The sequence below is a fragment of the Durio zibethinus genome, chromosome 1 (assembly GCF_047325235.1).
Source record: "Durio zibethinus cultivar Kanyao isolate XHJ-2024 chromosome 1, ASM4732523v1, whole genome shotgun sequence".
Classification (NCBI taxonomy): domain Eukaryota; kingdom Viridiplantae; phylum Streptophyta; class Magnoliopsida; order Malvales; family Malvaceae; genus Durio; species Durio zibethinus.
The window spans coordinates 25536537-25547736 of record NC_143162.1 but is presented as its reverse complement, the minus strand read 5'-3'; the positions used below and the strand labels follow the sequence as shown (position 1 = coordinate 25547736).

At 29.0% G+C, this 11200-nt stretch overlaps 1 long non-coding RNA gene across 7 annotated transcripts in view; it reads left to right on the top strand.

Annotated features, from left to right (window-relative positions):
* The first annotated feature begins 5694 nt into the window (after positions 1–5694).
* Positions 5695–11200, top strand: part of LOC111312180 (uncharacterized) — a 30849-nt gene continuing 25343 nt past the window's right edge. For 4 of the 7 annotated variants that reach the window (XR_016343488.1, XR_016343490.1, XR_002692810.2 and 1 more), the window contains exons 1-4: positions 5696–5874; positions 5965–6075; positions 7607–7695; positions 8105–8191. This is a non-coding gene — a long non-coding RNA (uncharacterized LOC111312180). Of the gene's footprint in view, positions 5875–5964; positions 6076–7606; positions 7696–8104; positions 8192–11200 lie in introns of all 7 variants that reach the window. The other 3 variants (XR_016343486.1, XR_002692809.2, XR_002692808.2) reach the window with 2 other exon arrangements.

Genomic DNA, 11200 nt, shown 5'->3' with positions numbered 1-11200 from the left:
TCCAGAGGAATGGAATGATGAATGCCAAGAAGCTTTTAACAAAATCAAAGACTACTTATCAAATCTGCCCATATTGGTACCACCTGTTCCAGAAAAGCCTTTAATCTTATACTTAACGGTACATGAAAATTCCATTGGATGTGTGTTAGGGCAAAGAGATGAAACTGATAGGAAAGAATAAGTAATATACTACTTAAGCAAACAATTCACTGATTATGAGTCCAAGTATTCACCATTAGAAAAGATATGTTATGTATTAGCTTGGATAACTCGAAGGCTTCGATAATACATGCTTTATCACACTACTTAACTCATAGTAAAATTGGATCCTATTAAGTATATCTTCGAAAAGTCCTCATTGATAGGAAGAATAGCATGGTGGCAAATTATGCTTTTAGAATATGATATCATTTATATGACTCAAAAAACTATAAAAAAAAGTGTCGTAGTCGAGTTTCTTGCTGATTGTGCTGTCAAAAATTATGAACCAATGAACTTGGAGTTCTCTGATGAAGATGCGATGGCCATTGAAAAAAATAAACCTGTTGAAGAGTCTTGAAGGATGTATTTTGATGGAGTTGCTAATGCTTTGGGTCATGGTATTTGGGCAACTTTAATATCTCTTGATGGGTACTATTATCCCATTACAGCCAGGTTAAATTTTAATTACACAAATAATGTGACTTAGTATGAAGCTTGTGTTATGGGTCTGCAAGCAGCAATTGAAAAAAAAAATTAAAGTATTAGATGTGTTTGAAGATTCTTCTCTAGTCATCTATCAGTTGCAAGGAGAATAAAAAACTAGAGATTCCAAATTGATACGGTATCGTAAGTACATCTTTCAATTAGTCAAACAATTCGAAGAAGTTCAATTTGAGCATTTACCTGGAGAGAAAAACTAAATTGTTGATGTATTAGCTACTCTAGCTGCAATGATTAAAATAGATGTAAATATCAAAATCCAACCCATCAAGTTGGATGTGAAAGATGAACCAGCACATTGTTTAGGTGTTGAAAAAGAAGTTGATGGGAAGCCATAGTATCATGACATCATGCAATACATTAAAAGCTAGCAATACCCAGAACATATAACAGAAAAAGATAAGAAACTATTAAAAGGTTGGCTATGAGTTTTTTTCTTAATAGAGATGTCCTCTATAAAAGGGATCGAGATCAAGTACTCTTAAAGTGTTTGAATGCAGCTGAAATGAAGAGGATTATTAAAGAAGTGCATGATGAAGTTTGTAGGGCATATACAAATGGTCATATGATGGCTAAACAAATTATGAGGCTTGGATACTATTGATTGCCAAATGGTCAAAGTGGAAATTCTCTCGCTGAGAGTCCTGATAGAGGTAGAATTAGAAAAAATAGAATAGGTTCGAAATCGTTACGAGCAATTGAACCTCATTGAAGAGAAAAGACTTACAGCACTTTGTCATGGTCAATTATATCAAAAGAGGATAATGAGCGCATATGATAAGAAAATCCATCCCTGTTGCTTTAGGGAAGAAGATTTAGTGATGAAAAAAATCCTTTCAAATCAACATGATAATAAAAAAAAATAGACACCAAATTGAGAAGGCCCGTATGTGATGAAAAAGGTCTTTTCTATTGGGACATTGATTTTGACAAAGATGGACGGAAGTGATTTACTTACTTCGATAAATCAGATGTTGTGAAAAAATATTTTGCTTGAAAGAAAAAAGAGAAAAATATGAAAAAAGTAAAAAATGAAAAATAATAACTCATCTAAGTTGAAAACCTGAAAAAACGGCTTGGATGCGAAGAAAAAGCATCATTCCATAATATATGGGCAAGTGTAGTTTGATGAACTCTGAAGGATCAAGGAAGTTATCTAATTTAGTTTTAGAAAAAGAATCTGGGAATATTTTGTTCATGCTTATCTTATGATCATTATTTGGGCACCTTTGTTTCAACTCAAATACTTTGTCATGCACTTGTTACCAGTCTAATAAAATATGTTATCTTTCCTTTGGAAATAACACCTATCCATTCCTTTATTCTCATTTTTTTGTTTGTTATACGAATAGAAGAAATGTGTGATTGCATTTTATTGGTCTTGGACTTAAAATAATGAAAAGAAAAATAAGCATGAAAGATCTTAGCATTACTTTTTAAAAGTTGACAAAGGCAAATGAAAAAGAAAGAGAAAAGCATGACAAGACATTGATGTTGTAGACTTTTGAAGAAAAGTATTGGTAGGGAAGAATTTAATGGTCAGATGTTAAGAACAGATTGATCATATGGTAATTATTAAGAATTCTGATAAAAGAAGTAAAAAGTGAGAGATTTCAAAAACCTTTTACCACAATGAATAATTTTGATTGCATTATCTGCATTACATTTAGAGCACTTAGTACATGTATCCATGAATAATAAGGACAGAGACTTTCCATTTCCTAATTAAACAAAAGATTTCAAAAGAAAGAAATTTACTCGTTCAAAGATGAGAACTCAATTTGTAGCTTTTCGAAGATGAATTTTTTAAAGTTATTGAGCCTTTGTTGAGAGGAGCTTTTTCAAGAGAATTTTTAAGTTGTTGAGCCTCTATTGAGAGGAGCTTTTTTCGAGATGAAATTTTAAAGTTGTTGAGTCTGCTGAGAGGAGCCTATTTCAAATTTTAAATTTTAAAGTTGTTGAGACTCTGCTGAGAGGAACCTTTTTTAAGTTGAGATTTTTAAAGTTATTGAACCTCTACCAAAAGAAGCCCTTTTCAAGATGAAATTTTTAAAGTTGTTGAGCCTTTGCTGAGAGGAGTCTTTTTTAGATTTTAAATTTTTAAAAGTTGTCGAGCCTCAAGTGAGAGGAGCATTTTCGATTTGACGAGAAAAACTTTTTGAGTAGTCTATGTTCAAAAAAAAAAGAAAAAAAAATGAGAAAAATCCATTTGGATTTTGGACAAAATTGTTGTCTTTTTCCTTGCCATATTACTGATTATCAGCACTGTGCAAAGAGCGATAATTGTGGACATCAAATTTATCCGGTCACAAAAAAAATAATAAATAAAATAATAATAATATTATTAAATACAATAATAAAAATTAAACAAAAATACAAAAAATATATAAAAAAATAAAACAAAAAAAATGAGAGATGGTAGTGGTGCTTTCCTCGGCACCACTGCCACCATGCCCTACCCACCATACCTTACCCTACCACCCATACTCTGATCACCCATCCCGTTGGCTCCTAGCCTTATCACTATTAGATCAGACAAAAATAATAAAAAAGGCATGAGACTCGTGTTTGCACCCCATGCCGAGCCTTGTGTCACGCACGATCGGAGCTCTATAAATAGAGCTTCTAATCGAACCCAAAGAAAAGGAATGAAGAAGAGAACCCTGTGAAAAAAATACATTCTACAAAAAAGATGCAAAAAAAAAAAAAAGCTCAGTCCTTCCCGCAGGGAGGAACCCAGCGCCGAGAGCCCTTGCACAAAGAAAAAAAAAACAAAGTCAGTTTCAAAAAAAATAAAAAAGTCAGAATACCCAAAAAACATGATTTCACTGAAACTTCAAGAGTAGATCTAGGGAATTGAGGATTCTTTTTGGTGAAAAGAAGGTCGGATTTGTGTTTAGAGGATCGAGAGAAGTTTGTGGGTGTTTTTTTGAAATTTTTCAACGACGACAACGGTGGCAGTGACGGCGACTGGCCGACCATTTGCGTTTGGCTGAAGAAAAAAAAAGAGGATTTTTTTTGGGAGGAAAAGAGAATGACTGAAAAAAATTTGAACCTTTTATATAAACGGTGAAAACCAAAACAACGTCATTTCAATAAAGACCAAAACAACGTCGTTTTGAACCCTGAAGATCTGCGCCTCAACTTGTGACCAAACTCGAGGTCTGCGCACCTGATCCAACGACCTGTTTCTCTTTTAGCCTCTGACCGATCCATCTTAGATCAAACTGGATTGCCTCGCACCGCTGACGCCAGACCGAAGCACCGGTTCAGGTAAAAAAAAATTTTTTTTGAATTTTTTTATTTTATATATATATTATTTTATTAATATTTATGCATATTAAAATATTTATATTTGTTAGATTAAATGATAAAATATGTGGTTAAATTTTTTTATAATTTTGTTAATTTTTAAAATAAACTTTAAAAATAAAAAATAAACTTAATAATAATACCAAATTAATAAAAAATAAAGAAAAAAGAAATTTTATCCAATGATAGGATTCTAAAAGTATTTCGAGTAGAGATGCTTTAAAAAATCCTTAGGTGAAAAGATTTTCTTTAAATATTATCAGTGTATTGGAATATTTATAGAAAATCTTAAATATAATAAAAATTCTTCTTTTCTTCCATATTTTAAATGAAAAGATTGATAAAAATTAATGAAATTTCTAAATAAAAAGTAAAATATGTGCATTAACATATTATCATTTGCATTACATAAATGGCATAGTTTTTTTTTTTTTGTAAAAAAATAAATTTGAGTTTCCGAAGATGAAATTCTAAGGTATTCCAAGAAGCGATGCCTAAAAAATTTTTTAGGTGAGAAAGAGTTCTTTTAATGTTACTAACGTACTGAAATATTTTAAGAATTATTTCAATAAAAAAGGCTAAAATTTATTTTTCTCGAATAAATTTGAACAATAAATATTAAATAAAAAAATAATTTCTAATAAATAAAAAAATGAATAAAGTTATTTTTTTCAAATACCGAAAATGAGACTATTTTTTTATTAAAATTAAAGGATAACACGTAGTTAATTTGTACCGTTTTAAATGAGCGCTGTGGGGGTGCTAATCCTTTCTCACGCGTAACCGACTCTCAAACCCAAACTATTACGCAAATCTTAAAATTATCTTTTTAATAAATTTTAATTAATTTTGAAATTTCATTAAAATGATATATTTTAATAGGTAACCAATCACATCTAATAAAAAAAGATTGATGGCGATTCTATTTTTCATTGTTTTATTTTCGTTTTCAAATTCGTCGAACGGCTCCAAAATCGTTACGATAAAACCAAACATGAACAAATATATTAAATATTAATATCATATCAATTGAATTCGACTCAACTAAATTCATATACACTTTTGATGCAAACTTTTATAATGAGTGCCATAGTTTAATTGGAATTATAACCCTCAAATTTTATATCACTAGTATAACTTTTGCATCAAAGCTATCTAAAAGTTGGTTGGAGAAAGAAAAATTATAAAAAAAAAAAATCCAAAATAACGAGACTTTGTTATCAAACAAAAACTTATTTGTCCAACAAAATATAACTTCTAAAAATATTAAAATAAAATATAAAATCCTAAATTGGAAGAATATTAAAATATTTAATTAGTACAAATAAAAAATGTGGTATTAAAATTAGATTTTGTATAAAAATTAGGTCCTAAAAAGTTACTTTTAGCCGAAAGAAATTTCCACGTCACGCTTCAAGAATGCCACTTTGGAGAAAAGGACAAAGCTGTCCCACGTTATATGTATTTTGTTTTCCACGTGGCTGATATCATATAAAGTAAAATTGATTGAATTTGATTTAACACCTTATTAATCGTGGTACTAAGTTAAAACATTGATTATTATTCTACAGACTTAAACCTTTGATTTAACAGCTTTGGGCTTTGGCACTAATCATAGTTAAAAAAATGTAACTAAACTATTACACGTCTATAAAAAGCACACACAAGTGGGAGAGTGGGTCCCATCTAAGTTAGGAAGGGATAACAGTCTCAAAATTTCGTCGGTGAAGGAAATAAACCACCATATGTAAAAAGGATTATGAAGGATCCTGAGGCTACTCGATCTCTAATTTTATGGCTTTGATTTCTTACGATGTTTTCTCCTTTTCTGAAGATCCCAAACCCGAAAGGCCTCTACCGGTACTCAATCCCTCTCCCAATCTTTACAGTCTCTATTTCTTTGCTTTCCTTTGCTTAATATATCTCTCTTTCTCTTGCCCTGAAACAAAGGAAGCAGGTTATCGGAGAAGTTTTAATGTGCACTCAACGACTGTGGATATCTCTCTCTATCTTTCTCTTTCTTCAGATTTCTTCGAAAAAATACCATTTCTTTTTCCCAAGGTATCATGCCTTTTTTTTTTCTTTTGATTTTGATTAATCTTTGGCTTTGATTCGATCGAAAATCATTGAGCTTTAAATATTTTATTTTTTGGTTTCTCCCAATATTTTTATATTAATTTAGGTTTTTTGGCAATAGGATGTTTATTTTTTAGGGTTTTTAAAATTATAAATAGTTCAATTTATTTTTGGAGTGATATTTTCTTACAAATGTTCTTATAAATTTGTATAATTGAAAATTTGAGACAGTCCAAGTGAGAAAACAAAAGAAAAAGGGAAGCATGAGAAAGATGAAATTGAAATATATTTAAATATGAATATGAAGTTTTGAAATTTAATTGTGTAGAACAGATGGAAAAATTTTAATCTCTGTCATCTCTTACATACAAAGGCTCAATTCCCGAAGCAATTCTTGAAGCTAAAACTCATAAGAAACTTTTCGTTGTCTACATTTCAGTTTTTTCTTTTCTTTTTTTGATTCGTTTTTGCTTTTAATGTCTTTTTTTTTTTTTTTTTGCTTTTACTTATTATGTTCGCTTTAGGTACTGTGATCCATAAATGATATTTTTTTTTTCATTTTGTTGTTATATAATAATAATTAATAATAATTTTTTCATTTGGTTAATGTGAAAAGAAATGAAACCCATTTGCACATTTGGTTCAATTGCAACCTGTTCAAAGTTGTAAAAATTATAAAAAGTTTCCATGTTATTCATTCATATGATTTGTAGGCAATGGGGATTGGAGAATCTAATTTTCAAGGAATCAAGAATTGGAATTCGACGTGATAGAAAATATGCAATTCAGGCATCTTTTGAATTTGAATCATTTTTAAATATATTTCGATTTCATCTTGTGTAATTCATCTTTTGAATTTGAAAATATGCAATGGGGATTTGAATTTCCTTTGGAGGAAATATGCAATGTGTAACTCAAGCCATTCCTGAATTTCATCTTTTGAATTTGAAAGTATTTCTCGGTCTTTGTAATGTCTTTCCAATCACATTCTCCTATATATTTGAATTATATTTTGTAATGAGTTGTTTTCTAGCGTGAATTTTAGTTCCAATTACTGCAATTTAATGCTTTTTTTTTCTAAGTGAAAAAGAAAAAAACCATTAGTTGAAATTGAGTAAACTTGAGTGGAATTCAAAAACTCAAGTCTAAATTTTGGATCTTTACTCAATTATTCGGGTAGTTTATGATGTAAAAAAAGAAAGAATGGGTTTAGTTTTCGTTTAGGAGTAATAAAGCTGTTATGATGGAGTAATGTTTTGAACATATGTGATTTGAAATTATTATTATTTTTTTTTTTAATTTTGAAATATTTTAAAAGTTTTTATGGAAAAATTGGTTAGATCTGATCAAGTCATGGCTGTTTCTAGTTATAATGACTTCGGATATAAAGATTGAAAATTTATCAAATCTATTCCTATGTCTTATTTTAAAAATTGTTTCATTTTATTTTTTCTTCTTAATAAAACTTGATCATTTTTTTAATGTCATTTTAATTTTTCTTTTTCTATTGGTGCAGGTGTTTGTTTAAATTTACTCAATCATCAGTATATCCCATTCAATTTGATTGTACAATTTGATTTTTTTTTAGATTTAATTGTATTACAGGTTTGTCTTCTATTTCTTCTCTCTCCATCCACAAACTTTGCTCCTTTTTGGGTTTTATTATTATTCTTAATTTCCACCTTCATAAAGCTTTTGTATGTCAAGTTTGTTCTAATTCTGCATTTGTGTTTTGCCTAATGTGATGTTGGATGTATGTTTTTTAAGAACTTTTGCCAAGTGTAATGATTGAATTCTTGGTTCACAACCTTTAGAGCATGACTCAACTTCATTATTTCCAATTTATACAAAGATTTAAAGTAAATATTCTAGCTTTGGTTTTTGTACATTTTTAATTTAGGTTCTAAAATTGATTTTTTTTAGAGGTATTTTTTGCTTGCTTTAATTTCATCTTTCTTTGGTTTAGAATTTTTTGTTTTTTCAATAATATTCTCTTTCAATTTGTTAATTATAGCCTTGAATGGTGGTCATTCGAGCTGCTTATACTGCTGTGAGGACTTTTACCAAATGGAATGCTTGAGACATCAATTTTGTCTGTATGGTAAGCTTTTAAACCAATAATTTTGTGTTTTAAACTTTGAATTTCGATTCAGTTTTTTTTCAAGTTTTTCAAAAAGAATGCCACTAATTATGTCTCTTGAATTTTACAATGAGAAGCCTTACTTACAATTACTTCATTAAATTTCTTCATACCATATAGGATTAGTGGTGTTGCTACAAGGTTTAATTGATTGCATAACTTTTCCTTCTATAAAATTCTGTATACGTATTAGCAATAAAAATTTTTTTTCTTTAAAATGCACTATTTTTTTATGAGTATAATTGAAGACATGCCTCTGCTAATGCAACACGTGGGTTATAAATGAATTAGGAGCTCAAAATCCACATATAGCTCAACTATCTATATTGTTGCAATTGTAGTTGTAGTTACAAAGCCAATCATTGTGGTAATTGCTCTCTTTTTTTGCCACCACATTTTTATATACTTACTTAGTAATGAAAAAGCAAGTTGTCAATTATGTTATACATATGATTTCAGTCATTCCCATTTACTCATTCTTTCTCTCCATCGTCTCTCTCTCATCTCCATATTCTCTTACCTACTTTTCTCCACTTAATATAAAATAACCTAAATTAGATATTTCGTGTCTCTTTTTAAACCTTTATACATAGATCCTTTCTGCACCCTCTTGTAAATGGTATCAAAACTCTAGGTTTGTAAAAAGATTTGTACTATTTCAGCTTATAGATCTATCTTGTAATCTTATTTTTATAAACAAAATCTTTTATCTACTCTTGTTTTGTGTTGTTATTTCATGTTTTAAAGCTCATATCGTGAATCTGTGATTATTTGCTGGTAATTGTTAGGCTTTGTATGCCTTGTTGTTAACTGGCCTTTGGTAACCCATACAAAATCACACCAGTTTTAAGCACAAAAAATATGAAATCAACTTTAAAAAATAATTGTATTTGTAAAGATAAAGTTTATAATCATAGTTTGCATATAGATCTTAAGTTTGAATCTAATAATATATCTATTAGTAGAGCTGTAAATGAGTTAATTGATCTTTTTTCATCTTTTTTCACTAAGTTGTTTGTAAAAATGGATAATATAAAAGAAAAAATAGATCTACTTGCAGAAAAGATAGATCAAAGACATGTTCCCTCAAATACATCTACAGACTTTGGACCTCTTTATTATGATAATATTATGATGGCTAATGACAACCTTTCATCTTTCTCAGCAAAGATGAAACAAGAAAAACTTGATTTTAACTCTTATAAATATTTAATTGAAAACTTTAAGTATAAAATGAAAAAAATTGAAGATTCGAAATAACGGGTCGATTATCTTTAAGCTATTGAAACCCTTTATGAGGAATATAAAAGATTTTTTCAAAAATATAAGTATCATTACATGCTTAATTATGACACAACCAGTGTTAGTAGTAAAGAAGCAAATAATGATATGGTAGAAGATAATTTTGAAATTCTTGCTACTAATCTAATAGTAAAGAATGAGTCAATTTCATCAGATGAAATCACATCGGATAATTCATCTAGTTTTGAAGATCAATCAGATCCAGCACTTCAAAAGCCTATTCTTCAACTAGAGAATATAGGAAAAAGAAACGCATCAGAAATATTTAATCCAAATATGGATGATTTTCTTCGTTTTCCTAACTATTTACATTCTCTTGAAGAATTAGCTCAACATAAATCTCACCTAAAAAAAGATGAGATAAAACAAGCTTCAAAATCTGGTCAAATCAGTCAGATTAAATCAGTAGTCCCTATAATCGATTCGTTAAACAAACAAACGGTTGGACAAGGTGGTACATATTTAAATCTAACCCATGTTCCTATCAAAAACTATGAAAAAATAATAAAAGATTAGGCATAATTTATGTCTATTGTTGTCACAAACTACAAAGATCAGTAGAACAAAGAAAGATTTCTTAATTACTTTTGTGGCACATGGTAAGGTGATGTCTTTCAATTTTTCAAAAAATGAAAAAAAAACCACTATAGGAAATACTAAAAAAAGCTCACTTCTTGCAACAGGTAATATACCTCAATTATGAAAAGATTTAACTCAAATTTTGAAAAATAAGTTTTGTGAAAGTACAAAATTACTGGATCCCAATCAAGAAGCTCAATTTTTCCTTTTAAAATTAAAACTATGCAATATTAGAAATCTTGATAATTTTTGTAAAAGATATATTTTTAAATATAAAAAATTGGATGAAGAACATTTAAAATTTTGGTTACAACAAATTTTCTTAAAACTTCCCTCACCATGGGATGAGCTTTGTTCTCAAAATTATAATACTTATTTAGAAATCAAAATTACATTTGTTAATGCTGCAAATCCTAGCATAGAACTATACGATACTCTTGGCTATAGAATACGCTACGTGCAAAGTCAGATTACAAAGCATTGTCTCATGCAAAAAGTTGTCAAACAGGTAAAATGTAAACTTAGTTACAAACAGTATACTAAGATTTTAGAAAATGATTTAGAATTTGGTTATAATAAACAACCTATTCAAAGAAAACATTTTAAACCAACTTGTTTTATATATCTCATCTGGTTGGATGAGTTGTAATTCTTTGAGTTTTTCATCAGAAATATGATGAGTTTTTCGCATCACACTTTTTAGTTTAACCATACCTTCTTTAACTGTGGTTGTTGTACCTGTAAAAGAAGTAACTGAAACATTATCTTGGTTAGACTCTGTATTTAACATAGAAATATATTCAGATTCATCATCAGAGGAGCTATAATCAGTTTAAAAAAAAAAACTCCATAATATATTTCATCATCTGATAATTCATTTGTAAAAAAAATTTGAAGATAACATTCTTCAAGTTTTTTAATAATTTTTTTAGCACTTTTCCCTTTGTTAGGGTAGCTATTAGCATAGTGACCTTCTTGATCACAAATAAAACAGCTACAAGTTTTTTTAGAAATTTGTTTCTTTCTTTTAATAATAAATTTACCTTTTTTAGGCTTGGTATTTTTATTAGTTTTTTCAGGCTTTTATTT